Source organism: Leptopilina boulardi, unplaced genomic scaffold, assembly GCF_019393585.1.
Source record: "Leptopilina boulardi isolate dan_hultmark-lab unplaced genomic scaffold, ZJU_Lbou_2.1 LbouV2_131, whole genome shotgun sequence".
Classification (NCBI taxonomy): Eukaryota; Metazoa; Arthropoda; class Insecta; order Hymenoptera; family Figitidae; genus Leptopilina; species Leptopilina boulardi.
Window position 1 is genome coordinate 272045 of NW_026137676.1, and position 15834 is coordinate 287878.

The window sequence follows — 15834 nt, forward strand, 5'->3', positions numbered from 1 at the left end:
AAAGTCGTTTTTCTCGAAATCTTTTTTTCGGATCGTAGGTCCCTTTTAATTGTCCGTGTCACATATGGGAATTCACAATAGGGTGGGCCCCTAGTATTTATATACATATGTATATAAAAGCATGTATATAATATATCCTGACGCGTAAGGGGGGATTTTCTTGAAAAATGACATGTTTTCGTAAACTCGATTTTTCTCAAAACAACGTTTTTTAAACCTGGCTGACATCTTTAAAAAAACTATTACACCGATCAAGCTGCAATTTTTATGTCTAATTTTACAGTTATACCGCTATCTTCTAAACTTATATCATGATTTTTTATTAATATTTAATCAATTTTTTAAACAATTTAAATTGCAAAAACAAGGGCAAAAATTTAAAAAGTACGATATTTTGTTTCACACTAATTCCCTTTTTATTTAATTCCTCTTTCAACATGTATCGCAGACATCTTTTGCTTACCCCTATCGCCTTACTTAAAAAGCTATCATGCATCGCTTCCACTCTTTCTTTCTCATTCCAAATCCACACTTCCACATCATAGAATCAAACTGACCACCCTTTCCTCTAGCTCTCTAGACTTTCCTCCAAGTCAGTAATCAACAGGATCGGGCTCGACAGACATCCCTGTCTTAATCCTCTCCCCAACCAGAATTCTTCTCTCAATTTTTAGGGTTCCGTTCACGCAGTGAACCGAAACGGAACCCTTATGGTTTCACTCATGTCCGTCCACAAAATCCTGCCCCCCCCCTCTAAAATCTAGCCATTTTAACCGATTGGGCTCAAATTTGGTATACATACGTATTTTCTCGAGAAGATTAAAGGAAAATTATAGCGAACCCGATTGGAATTGAATTTAATATAGTTATAGTACAAACAAAAACACGAAATTGCGGAAAAGAGTGTGCCCCCCCTAATTTTCACAGTTTTGGAGCTACGATGCTCAAATTTGGTATACATACGTATTTTCGCGAGTAGATTAAAGGAAAATTATAGCGAACCCGATTGGCATTGAATTTAATATAACTATAGTATAAAAACTCAAAATTTCGGAAAAAAGCGTGTCTCCAATTCACTTTTACAGTTTTGGAGCTAGGATGTTCAAATTTAGTATACTTACGTAATTTTGCAAGTAGATTACAGGAAAATTATAGAGAACCCGATTGGAATTAAATTGAATATAATTATATTCCAAAACTCGAAATTTCTGAAAAAAGCTTGTTCTCCCCATTTTAATTTTTACAGTTTTGGAGCTAAGAAGCTGAAACTTGGTACACATATTTAATTTCACGTGGAGATTTCACGAAAAATATAGCCAAACCCTTTAAAATATTATATTTAAATATTTAAATTTAACCCAGTGGGCAAAAAACCATGTTCGTTCTAAAAACGTTTTAAAGACGTTTTTAGAACGTTTCATGTCCGCCAAATAATGTTCTGAAACATTTTAAGAACATGGATGTTCAAATAATGTTCCAGAACATTATTTGGCAGACATGAAACGTTGTAAAAACGTTCTTAATACGTTTTTAGAACGAACATGATTTTTTGCCCACTGGAAAATAATCGTGAACGAAACCCTAGGTAAGCGAGTCTAACTCGTATTTGACCAATTTTTCTCTTATCTTAACTCTTTCCTTCGTATCTACGTACATATCCTTAATTCTTTCTATTAATTATGACACAATCCCCATTTTCTTTATAACACTTCATAAAATTCCCCTATTAAGCGAAGGGAAGACCACCTTAAAATCTACAAATATTGCTTCCAACCTGCCTTTCTTTCTTCTCAGATTTCTATTTACCAGAAAATTTTAAATATATATATATTGTCCAATGTAACCCTAGCCCTCGTAAAACTATTTTTATTATTTGTTTTTCAGTCCAACTCGCTTACTGTCTCTTCCAGCCTTATTCTTAAAATCTCCTTTTTTCCTATTCCTCTTTTTAATTTTCTTATCGCTTCTACCTCTTCCTTGCTAATCCCTTGGTCCGCCTGTTTACCTAACTTCTATTCTACTATCCTCACATTCTTTATCATACCAACCCTTCGCCTTCCATTTTCTTTTATACTACTTCCTTATATCAAATTTCACCTTATTAATAACCCCTTTTTTATTCTTTCTAATCTTTCAACCACAATCAATGCTCTTTTCTCGCATTTCCCCTTAACCAATTCATCCATTCTGACCCCATATTTCCGTAACTTATTTTCTCGATCTTAACCCTTTAATGGCCGAGTTTTTTGTCGTTACTTTAGACTTATAATGTATATTAGATTTAATTACTAAAGTATTCAGTATGAGAAAAAATTTTTTTTTAACATGTCTCACCCCTTAAAACCACCCGCACGGTACATTACTACCCCAAAAAACTGATATTTAACCAAATTGATGAATTAAATATTTTTCAGCTCTTATCTACTTTTTATTTATTTATAAACATTGCCTGGTTGCTTAAAAATTGAAAAGGATCAATAACCCCTTGAAAACACCCTTAAAGTCAAATAATCATTCCTTGACGGTGAAAGTTTTTGTAAATGATTAAAAAAAATCTATAGATTCTAATTGCTTCTAAATTATAAACAATTATTTGAAAGTTACACAGACATAGATAATAATAATAATAAACTCACCCCCTACCCTTGAAGCCCACCCCTAATTCATAACTATTCTCAGTTTGGAACAATCAAAAAAATAATTTTCACTGATTTTCGAAAATATGAAAAAAAAAATTTTCTATGATAACTATGTATTAATACTGAATATAAACAACCCCTGAAAAACAACCCTTAAGTCAAATAACCACCCCTTAATGATAAATGTTTTTGTGAATAAATGAAAAAAATTATATGGATTCTAAGTGCTTCTGAATTGTAAAAAAGTATTTCAATGTTTCACAGATATGGATAATAATAATAAACTCACCCCCTACCCTTGAAATCCACCCCTAATTCATAAGTTATAAGATACTGAATTCAGTTTTCAACAATCAAAAAAATAATTTTCACTGATTATTATCATATTGAGAAATGCATTGAGTACATACTCAATGCACTCCCCTCCACGATGGCGTAGAGGGGAGTGCATTGGGTAAATGAAAGGGGGGGTACGACAGTAGCAAAGAAGCTCCCATGTGGAACTGCTGTTATAAGGCAATCAGCGCGTCGTTTCGTTTTCTCTGTGTAGCGTTCTCCCACTACCTCACCGATTGAGCCTGGGTCTATAATTTTCATTTTCATACTAAACTCCTAACAACAGGCACTAAAAGCTACAAAATTAATAGGCAATAATGACACCAGCATTATTTTGCAATTTTGAAAACGGACATCGGATTCGTAATCAGCGACCCCGAAAACCCCCAAGTAACAATTTTCAAGCGAATTTATTAATTTTTAAAGGTTTTGGTTTTTAGGGGTAGTTTTAGTTATTTTTCTGCACCCTCGGGTTGAATTTTTAATATTAATTTTTTTTACAAAGGTTGCAATATTTTTAAACATATGTTACTATGAAAGCCTGAAAAAAAAATTTCTTCTGAAATTTATACCTGTTTTTTCATTTTTCTCATTTTTCGGGTTTTTTGAAGGAGTGTATTTCAAAGAGGGTAGTTTTTTAAAAAAATACATGTATTTACATTTGTTACTCTATCCCTCCCCTTCAAAATGAGATCTTAGTGGAGTTAATCGATTAAGTTTTAAGAAAGTTATGATTTTTTGAAGTAGGTGGGACGTATGTGTCCCACTGGCCATGAAAGGGTTAATTTTTATTTCCCCATTCCTGTTTTTCCATCCTTCTTTCTTTCCTACCTTGATCTACCCCCCTTAATCCTACTATTGAAGGAAAATTCTCCGATCCCATTTCCACCCCTCCCTACATTCAAGTCACAATATCTCTTATATTACCATTACCCAACACATAGTTAAATACAAAATGCCCTCTGCCTACATATGTAAATTCTTCAAACTCATCCCCTTTATTCAGTCATTAATAATATCCTATTCTATTTCAATCAATTATTCAAATATTTTCCTCCCTTCCTTATCAATTGCCTTATGTTTCGATCCTCTTACATATTTCTCTATCTCTACAAAACACTCCCTTCTCTCAAGTTCACCTGTCCATGTTTCAAATCTTCTGTTATCATCCTTTTATCTCTGCCGCACTCCATCCAAACCTTTAACGTTTTTCTCCCCTCTTTCTATAAACTCTTACTATAGTAAAAAAAACTCTTCCCCTCTTTGTATTCTCCTTGGTATACATATCTTTATCTCCGCACAATCATCTGCATTTTTTGTCACGTTTACCTTGAACTCCCAATTCCATACTTTATCCACTACCTGCCCTGACTCAAAATTTACAATCCACTTTTTTTCAATTACCCAAAAACATTGTCTTTTCTAGATCACCCTATTACCTTATTCTCACTGTTCTTCTAACTCTCTTCAAAACAGCTAATCACCAATCCTCCAAGTTTAATATTTTTTAATTTTTTTAATCCTCCTCTGTAACTTCCTTTTGGCCTTCATTATTTCCTAAACTTTCGGACTTTCCTCCTATTCCTCTCACTGTCCTAATGTTAATATCTACTTCAATTTTTCTCATCCACTTTTCCGCCTATTCCTTACCAGTATCTACTCCCGCACTTATACCTTCAACAATAATCTTTTTCCTTCTATCCTTTACCTTTTCTTCCACCTTTCCGTTAACCTTTGCATCTTTAACCTCCTTATTTAAATTTTCTCTTTAACTCTTTCATCCTTACATCTCTCACATTGTCCTTTTTCCTCCCTTTCTTTCTATCCTTCTCTAAATCTCCAATCACATTCCAAACCTCATCCTTCTCAATCCTCCAACTACTTCCTTATCTCTCCCACATTTCTTTAAACTCTCTCATAAAATACTTTAATTCTCTGTCCATTTTCTATTCCCCTTTTTTAATATTCTTTCAGCTTCCTTCTTATTTTATCTAGCGCCGCATTTGAATCCTTTTTGATACCTTTTAATACTTTATAATTTTCCTCCACGATTTTTTCATTGTCTAGACAATTTCCACTAACCCATCACTATCTGTTCTGCTGTTTAGCACTCTATCAATAACTGGGTCTAAAAACCAAATAATTACATACACAAGTTTGAGCAAATTTATATTTCCTTATAAATATATAAACTCCCTTATAATATAAATTAGAAACTGGCTTGTACCTACATTTACATTTATTTATTAAAAATATTATTTCCTTCATTTATAGTATAATATACGTAAATAGAAATGAAAATTTGTATAGTAAATATTTTTATTAACATTAAAAAGATTAATGTGAAAACGTTTTTTTAGAGTGTCTCAAGTTCAGAGTATCAAGATTCTATTCATGATAATGAAGAAAATGCTTCGAATTTAAATGACTTTCCTGTAGGTGTCGAAAATGTGACAAATAACGAATTACAGAAAAAATTACAATCGCCACAAATATTAGAAACTATTACCACGCCAATAGCTGTGAGCCAAGGAGAACTACTACTAATGCTTCTCAAATACGCAATCGTAAATGAACTATCACATTCTGCCGTCATTCAATTATTTAAAGCAGTAAATTGCATTTTTGTCACTAAAGTACTACCGGATTCTGGTTATTTTATTGACAAATTATTTTTTTCATCAGAATTTGTAAAATACCACGCTATATGTCCTGATTGTAAAAATTACGCTGGTGTATTTGTCCGGTCAAATCGAGAAAAACAATGTTATTTTTGTGAAAAAACTTTTTCCGTTAATGGCAAAAATTTCAATAACTTTTTTGCGACATTTAATATTAAAAATAATATTAAAAGTTTATTAGAAAAGTATGATCATTACTACAATTCGGTAATGGAAAGAGTTTACGAAAGAGGAGTGTTTAGTGATATTTATGATGGGATGGCTTACCAAAGGTTTCTTGATAGTTTACTCCCTGAAGATAGAAAACGTTATGTATCATTTACTTTCAATTGTGATGGGGCGCCTACTTTCGAAAGTAGCAATTTCTCAATTTATCCGGTGCAAGTAATGATCAATGAGTTACCTCTGGAAGTTAGAACAACAAATGTCATTGTAAGCGCATTATGGTTTGGTAAATCAAAACCAGATATGAACGTTCTCTTAAAAGGTTTTGTCGATGAAATGAATGAATTATCGAATTTAGGAGTAGAATGTAACATTCAAGGTGATGTACGATTAATTAAACCTTTTGCAATTTGCTGTGCTGTTGATTCCGTTGCACGAGCTCCTATGCAGGGAATTAAACAATACAACGGTTATTATGGATGTAGTTGGTGTTTGCAAAAAGGGGAGTATGTAAGAAATGAATCTGACACTGGAGGTTGTGTAAAATATCCTATTACGGAGAAAGTGCCTAAAGAGAGAAATGAAGCAAATTTTTTTAAATGTCTTGACTACATTATAAATAAGGATACTTTGGCTAAAGCACTGCCACCTACCTCTGAAGAAGTTACTAATAACAATAATATTAATGTAGAACATGCAAATACTTCTGAATCTAATTGTGTTTTAGTAACATCTTCAGAAAACCTTAGTGCACAAAACAAAAAAGAAGAATTTCCATATGGTATCCAACACGTTTCACCACTAAATTTATTAAAAAGTTTTGAGATGATAGATGGATTTGTACCAGAAGACATGCACTTTGTCCGTTTAGGTTTAGGAGAGCAATTTACTGATTACTGGGTTCAAAGATTAACTCCTGCAAATTTAAAAATAGTAGACAAAATATTAGAATCGATTTCAGTTCCTCATCAGTCTATGCGATTAACTAGATCAATAAGTGATCGAACATATTGGAAAGCAAAAGAATGGGAGAATTGGATATTATATTTTAGTATACCGATTATGCGATTATTTATAGGCAGAAATGATAGAAAAAGTATAATGCGCTTGAAACATTGGGCTCTTTTTGTAGAAACATTTTATATATCTCTAAAACCTATCATAACAAGATTAGATTTAGAACGTCATGAATATCTGTCCAAAAGCTTTGTCGTAGATGTTGAAAAAATTTATTCGAAAGAAGCCATGACATACAATGTTCATCAGGTATGGCACTGGCCTAAATCATTAGAAACTTGGGGTCCATCATGGGCACACAATGCTTTTCCATTTGAAACAGGAAATGGAGATTTATTAAAAATGATCAAGGCTGCCAACGGTGTTACTAATCAAATCTGTCGAAAACTTTCTATGCACCAGAGTGATTTGATTCTTACGAATTCTATTTTTCCTATGTCTTCACCACGTGTACAAATGTACTGTTCTCGTTTACAGAGTAGAAATACACAAAAAACATCTAAAATAAATTCATGTAGATATTTTGGAGCTCCAAGAAAACCAAATCCAAATTGGGTTCAAAAACTAGGACTTACATCTGAAGCGTTGTCTTATAAAAAAATGGTGAAAGACAAGTGTCTTTATTCTCCGAATGTCCAACATAATAATCGATCGAACAATAGTTTTGCCGAATTACAAAATGGTCGTTTCGTAAAACTTCGTGAGTTTATTATTGATGAAAAGCTTGAAAGAGAATACGCCGTTGTTCGAAAAATTGTTACAGACGATATCAACGACGGTTTATATCCATACCTTCATAAGGTAACTGGGTCAGAAGAAGCTGTTGTAGCAATACCTGTTGAATGTTTAGAAAAAATAGCTATCTTTTTTAAAGTACAAGATGAGGCTTATATTTGCTCTATGCCTAACATGTTTTATTTCTAAGCGCTAAACGAATTGTTTCCGAAACATAAATAGTATTTTCTGAAAAACTATACTATCTGCTATTTATTAAGACTCCTGAAATGTTTCTATCATATTATTCTAATTGTTCTCCATGTTTGATAAACAACAGTAGGAAAAACAGTGATTTTTATTTTGCTAATACTGGCTACATCATTTTCTACTTTTTCCTTTATTATCGTGATTGTATTTTACTTTTAACATCAGTTTTCACATCATTTTCTACTCTGGTGCGTATTACAGAAATTATTTTTTACCCTTGAATTCAATAATCCGCTCATTTTTTCTTCCTGGTTTTTGTCCTTATTGGCTGGACATTTTTCTACGTATTTCTTCTATGATTGGAAAATTTTCATTTCTTGCCTTCATTGTTTGGAGTGTTTTCTTCTTTCGCATTGTTACTTTCACTATTTATTACTTTTCGGCTACAGAATCATTTTCTCCTATTGTTTTTAATAGCAACATTTTGTATTTTGCTCTTGGCTGCAGATGTAGGTTTATTTTTTAGTCTTCCTATATTGGTAAGATGTTTTCCCTATTCTTGTCATTAGCTTTAATAGTCACATCAATTTTATATTGTCTTTACTGACTAAATAATTTTCTATTATTGCGTCTATTGGTTGAATTACTTTACACTGTTTCTTTAAAATGGTGGATTTCTTTTGTCTACAGCTTTTTTTTTATTTTTTTTATTTTATTTTCACTGGGTCGATATTGTTTTGCTGATTATAACATTATTTTCTGATCTTGCCTTTAGTGGCCGAAACCTATTTTCATTTTCTTTGACTGGCTGGATGTTTTCTCACTCTTATCTTTGATCTCCGGATTAATTTCTACACATATCTTTATTTTCATTAGATTATTATTCAATTTCGCTTTGATTAGTTGGACATGCGTTTTTTCTGTTTTTACATTTTTTGCAAAAATCGGTTTCTAATTTTTCTTTCTCTATTAAATTTTCAGTGACTCGTGTTGGACCACGATTTTAAATTTTTACATTTTTTATTTCATTCTCATATGAATAAATGAATGAAAAAAATTATTTAAGAGTTTGACAAGTGACAAGTTAATACAAATAAAGTGCAATTAAAAAAATTAATGAATTTTAAATATTAGTTTGATAATTTTATATTAGTTTAAATTTAATGTATTCGTAACGCTAAAATGTTACATTTGAATTTTATACTATATTATAGCAGTCAAATTATTTAATTAAAAAGATATTACGTTAGTTAATATTTTCATTAAACATAGTTTGATTATTAAAGAAAAATTATTACCTTTAGCATATGAAAATTCAACAAATCCTTAATTTGTTCATTTTGTCTACAAAATTTTTTAAAAAATATTCATGTTTCCTTTAATTTATACAAAGCAAAAGCTGAATACAATGAAAAATTATCATATTAAAAACAATAAAATTAAAAGATAAACTCCATTTGCATGAAATATAATTAACACATAACAGTTTTTATACATACAATTTAAGCATTTCAAAAATCATATACGTGACCGGGTCTGAGAAAACGGTGCTATCGACCAAAATCAACTTTTCGAGAAAAACGCGTTTTAAGTTTTACTACTAATTAAAATAGATTTCTTGAAACATTTTATATTTCAAAGGACCTAGATAAGTGTTCCTTATGTATTTTTTTACGCTGAACACGATTTTTATGGTTAAATAATTTTTTGAACATCAGTGTTATTGTTATAAACAATTTGTTTTACAAAAGTCAAAATATGAAATTTTAAAATTTAATTTAAACGTCTTGCTGATGTCCTAGAGAACTGAATTTAGCTCGAATTTTTTTTAATGGTTTTGGTATTCATATTTGAGGTTTGAGAAAATATCCTTAAAACTTAGAAAACCCGGTCACATACATGTATCAATTCCCATTATAAATACAACTTCGTTTCATCTCGATTTTTCGTTGCTTGTCTCTAAAATAACATCTATAATGTTTTCTCGAAAACATTATCTTAAAGACAGAGAAATAATTAAGAATCATTGCAATTATGAAATGAAAGTTGAGAGTTGAAATGAGAGTTATAATTTTTAAAAAATTAAAATTTGAACGCTTACAGAAAAAAATATGTAATACAAAAAATATTCTGCGAACGACTACATATTAAATTTTCACAAATAATATTGTAAATATATTAAATTGTATATTTTTGTATAGGTATTAAAATCTGTTTGTAAACAATTAGTTCTGTTAGAGATATTATATAACATTGTATTTTAATTTTTAAAATTTGTAATAATATAATTTATCGTTGCAAAACTTCGAGAAAGGGACCTTAGAAGCAAAAAAATATAGGTTATATTTTGAAATTTTTAAGTTAAAATACAGAAAGAGGATTAAATTTTAATGCAAACCAATGATGTTTAGGTCTTCATTATATCTAAAACAATCAATAAAAACTGGTTTTGATGTTGCAGAAACGAAAAGAAACTTTCCATTAAGGTAAAACTGTGGTAAACATAACCATTCATTTGCTTCTAAGGTACTTTTCTTCGCGACGCGTCACAGATTAAGAAATAAAATTGAGGAAATATATCTTGAAATTTTCCAGATAAGGTTCATTAATAATGTAACTGTCAATATGAAATGATCAAAAAATGACTGACAATTGATTAAAATTTTCTGTGTTATAAACTTATATTTTTGGAACAGTAGAGCAAACAAAAATCGATTAAAAATATATTTGAAGACAAGAACTGCTAATTTATTGCTAAGATATAAAACTTAACAAAAAAGTGGTTCTGTTATTTGAAATAAAAATCTGTTAAAGAGAATAGTAAACCTTGTCTTAGAGTTTTTTAAAGTAGGACTCTTAAGAAACGCAAAAAATTGTATTTACATGGAGAGAAATAGATAATACGGGGTACTATATATATAGTAACAGGTACCGAGTAGCATAATGATGGTATCAGATAACATCTAATTTAACCATAAAAATCTTACCACCCATTTCTCTCAGTGTAGTAGATTTTCTGACATTTATCAATCATTAATTTTAATCACTAACTGCCGATATCAATTTACTTTGATTAAAACAGATAAATGTAGGTTTTCTTATTAGGTTTAACATAATACATAATTATATTCCAAGATACAGTCGAATATAACCTGCTTTTCTACAGTGTAACATAGTTAAAAAATCCTCGATGTTTTCAGAATGGATTTTTTATTAGTGCAAGAACAATTACAAATCAAAAATCGACGCTGTTTTAAGCGTGGATATATTATTGCAACAAAAAAATTCAAAGATAAAAAAAACTCGCAGATTTAAGCGTGGATTTATTATTTCAGCAAAAGTTACAAGTTTAAAAATCCACGCTGTTTTAAGCGTGGATATTTTATTGCAACAAAAAAATTCAAAGGTAAAACATCCTCTCTGTTATAAGCGCGGATTTATTATTTTAGCTCAAAAGATACGTATTAAAAATCCTAGCTGTTTTAAGCATGGATTATTTATTTCAGCTCGAAAAATGACACAACTCAAAAATCGTAGCTGTTTTAAGCGCGGATTTTTTTACGACAGCAAAAAAACTTACAAGTTAAAAAGTCCTCGCTGTTTTAAGCGTGGATATTGTATTGCAACAAAAAAATTCAAAGATAAAAAATTCTCGCTTTTTTAAGCGTGGATATATTATTGCAACATAAAATCAAAGTCAAAAAATCCTCGCTGTTTTAAGCGCGGATTTTTTAAATCAGCAAGAAAAGTTACGAGTTAAAAAGTCCTCGCTGTTTTAAGCGTGGATTCTTTATTTTTGCAATAAATGTTACAAGTTTAAAATCCTCGCTGTTTTAAGCGTGGATATATTATTGCAACAAAAATTCAAAGTCAAAAAATCATCGCCGTTTTAAGCGCGGATTTTTTATATCAGCAAGAAAAGATACAAGTTAAAAAGTCCTCGCTGTTTTAAGCGTGGATTCTTAATTTTTGCAATAAATGTTACAAGTTTAAAATCCTCGCTGTTTTAAGCGCGGATTTTTTATATCAGCAAGAAAAGTTACGAATTAAAAAGTCCTCGCTGTTTTAAGCATGGATTCTATATTTTTGCAATAAACGTTACAAGTTTAAAATCCTCGCTGTTTTAAGAGTGGATTCTTTATTTCAAATCGGCAAATTACAAGTAAAAAAGTCCTCGCTGTTTTAAGCGTGAATATTGTATTGCAACAAAAAAATTCAAAGATAAAAAATCCTCGCTTTTTTAAGCGTGGATATATTATTGCAACAAAAATTCAAAGTCATAAAATCCTCGCTGTTTTAAACACGGATTTTTTATATCAGCAAGAAAAGATACAAGTTAAAAAGTCCTCGCTGTTTTAAGCGTGGATTCTTTATTTTTGCAATAAATGTTACAAGTTTAAAATCCTCGCTGTTTTAAGCGTGGATATATTATTGCAACAAAAATTCAAAGTCAAAAAATCATCGCCGTTTTAAGCGCGGATTTTTTATATCAGCAAGAAAAGATACAAGTTAAAAAGTCCTCGCTGTTTTAAGCGTGGATTCTTAATTTTTGCAATAAATGTTACAAGTTTAAAATCCTCGCTGTTTTAAGCGCGGATTTTTTATATCAGCAAGAAAAGTTACGAATTAAAAAGTCCTCGCTGTTTTAAGCATGGATTCTATATTTTTGCAATAAACGTTACAAGTTTAAAATCCTCGCTGTTTTAAGAGTGGATTCTTTATTTCAAATCGGCAAATTACAAGTAAAAAAGTCCTCGCTGTTTTAAGCGTGAATATTGTATTGCAACAAAAAAATTCAAAGATAAAAAATCCTCGCTTTTTTAAGCGTGGATATATTATTGCAACAAAATTTCAAAGTCATAAAATCCTCGCTGTTTTAAACACGGATTTTTTATATCAGCAAGAAAAGTTACGAGTTAAAAAGTCCTCGCTGTTTTAAGCGTGGATTCTTTATTTTTGCAATAAATGTTCCAAGTTTTTAAATCCTCACTGTTTTAAGCGTGGATTAATTATTTCAGCTCGAAAAATGACAAGTTAAAAAGTCCTCGCTGTTTTAAGCGTGAATCTTTTATTGCAACAAAAACATTCAAAGATAAAAAATTCTCGCTGTTTTAAGAGTGTATTAATTATTTCAGCTCGAAAAATTACAAGTTAAAAAGTCCTCGCTGTTTTAAGCGTGGATTCTTTATTTTTGCAATAAAAGTTCCAAGTTTTTAAATCCTCACTGTTTTAAGCGTGGATTAATTATTTCAGCTCGAAAAATGACAAGTTAAAAAGTCCTCGCTGTTTTAAGCGTGGATATTTTATTGCAACAAAAAGATTCAAAGATAAAAAATTCTCGCTGTTTTAAGCGTGTATTAATTATTTCAGCTCGAAAAATTACAAGTTAAAAAGTCCTCGCTGTTTTAAGCGTGGATATTTTATTGCAACAAAAAGATTCAAAGATAAAAACTCCTCGCTGTTTTAAGCGCGGATTAATTATTTCAGCTCGAAAAATTACAAGTTAAAAAGTCCTCGCTGTTTTAAGCGTGGATATTTTATTGCAACAAAAAAATTCAAAGATAAAAAATCCTCGCTTTTTTAAGCGTGGATATATTATTGCAACAAAAATTCAAAGTCAAAAAATCCTCGCTGTTTTAAGCGCGGATTTTTTACATCAGCAAGAAAAGTTACGAGTTAAAAAGTCCTCGCTGTTTTAAGCGTGGATTTTTTATTTTTGCAATAAATGTTCCAAGTTTAAAATCCTCACTGTTTTAAGCGTGGATTATTTATTTCAGCTCGAAAAATTACAAGTTAAAAAGTCCTCGCTGTTTTAAGCGTGGATATTTTATTGCAACAAAAAGATTCAAAGATAAAAAATCCTCGCTGTTTTAAGCGCGGATTAATTATTTCAGCTCGAAAAATTACAAGTTAAAAGTCCTCGCTGTTTTAAACGTGGATATTTTATTGCAACAAAAAAATTCAAAGATAAAAAATCCTCGCTTTTTTAAGCGTGGATATATTATTGCAACAAAAATTCAAAGTCAAAAAATCCTCGCTGTTTTAAGCGCGGATTTTTTATATCAGCAAGAAAAGTTACGAGTTAAAAAGTCCTCGCTGTTTTAAGCGTGGATATTTTATTGCAACAAAAAGATTCAAAGATAAAAAATCCTCGCTGTTTTAAGCGCTGATTAATTATTTCAGCTCGAAAAATTACAAGTTAAAAGTCCTCGCTGTTTTAAACGTGGATATTTTATTGCAACAAAAAAATTCAAAGATAAAAAATCCTCGCTTTTTTAAGCGTGGATATATTATTGCAACAAAAATTCAAAGTCAAAAAATCCTCGCTGTTTTAAGCGCGGATTTTTTATATCAGCAAGAAAAGTTACGAGTTAAAAAGTCCTCGCTGTTTTAAGCGTGGATTCTTTATTTTTGCAATAAATGTTCCAAGTTTAAAATCCTCACTGTTTTAAGCGTGGATTAATTATTTCAGCTCGAAAAATTACAAGTTAAAAAGTCCTCGCTGTTTTAAGCGTGGATATTTTATTGCAACAAAAAAATTTAAAGATAAAAAATCCTCGCTTTTTTAAGCGTGGATATGTTATTGCAACAAAAATTCAAAGTCAAAAAATCCTCGCTGTTTTAAGCGTGGATATTTTATTGCAACATAAAAATTCTAAAATAAAAAATCCTCGCTTTTTTAAGCGTGGATATGTTATTGCAACAAAAATTCAAAGTCAAAAAATCCTCGCTGTTTTAAGCGCGGATTTTTTACATCAGCAAGAAAAGTTACGAGTTAAAAAGTCCTCGCTGTTTTAAGCGTGGATTTTTTATTTTTGCAATAAATGTTCCAAGTTTAAAATCCTCGCTGTTTTAAGCGTGGATATTTTATTGCAACAAAAAAATTTAAAGGTAAAAATTCCTCGCTTTTTTAAGCGTGGATATATTCTTGCAACAAAAATTCAAAGTCATAAAATCCTCGCTGTTTTAAGCGCGGATTTTTTATATCAGCTAGAAAAGTTAAAAGTTTAAAATCCACGCATATTTATGTGCGGATTTATACGTGGAATCCTTGTCCAAAATTTAAACGTATATTTAAACGTGTATATCCGCGTGGATTTAAACGCGGATTTTTTTGATAGGGATACTAGGCTCTTTCTTCTTAGAAATGTCCAAAAAATAAGACCTACTTGTTTATTTTAAAAAAATTTCATTTATAATATTTTTTAGATTTAGAAAATAACCAGATAAAAATGTTCAATTTCTTTAAGCTACCCGTGCCTGACATTTGGCTTTAGATCCTTAATCTTGAATGCGATAAAAGGTTTGTTTTCTTGGCTTTTCAACGATATGTTTTACTTTAAACTAGGGCCTACCAACAGAACACACTTGTCCTGTCGAAAGGTTCTTTGACGTTCTACAGTTAACATTGACATACCACGAATAAATGGATGTTGGGCCATTATATCGATAATTGGTCCATCATTGGCTGTCATTTGTGAACCAATAATTTTTTTTTTATTTGCCATAATTTACAGCCCTTGATCACTTAGACCGTTGATGGGCATTACAAAATTAACATAATGAAGAAATAAAAAAAGGTGAAATGTTTACATTTGAAGTTAAATTAAACGCTGGGTAGTTACTGAGTATTAAAGTGGTCATTTCTTACTAACAAAAATTGTTTTGATATAAATGCGTTGAACTTTGTAATCGATGCGGTATAAAAGTCAAAAACTGGTATTTATGAAAAAATACCATTGAAACATTGAATAGAACTATACATTGGAGCGTGATAACCGCTTGAAGTTGAAGGGAGAGGGTTTGAAAAAGGTTCGCAGTATCTTGAGACAAGCCGGGGTAGTTTAAAATAAAGTCGTTGCAATAGTTGAGTACAGTCGACGTAATTCCTGACCAAGTTAAAAATGAATTTACATTGAATGAGGACGCGTCTCTCCTCTAGAGTTAGGACTCCAAATTCATGGCATAATTCATTATAATCAGACCCTCTGGGTGGGTAAGAATGGTACTTCAGAAGGAAACAAAACTTCAGGAATCTCTTCTGGATTTTTTCTAAGTACTGAATGTTTTTC

General features: G+C 30.8%; 1 protein-coding gene across 1 annotated transcript in view; it reads right to left on the minus strand.

Annotated features, from left to right (window-relative positions):
• LOC127291315 (putative leucine-rich repeat-containing protein DDB_G0290503) overlaps positions 1-15834 on the minus strand; it is a 212533-nt gene that overhangs the window by 164872 nt on the left and 31827 nt on the right. The window lies entirely within an intron of this gene.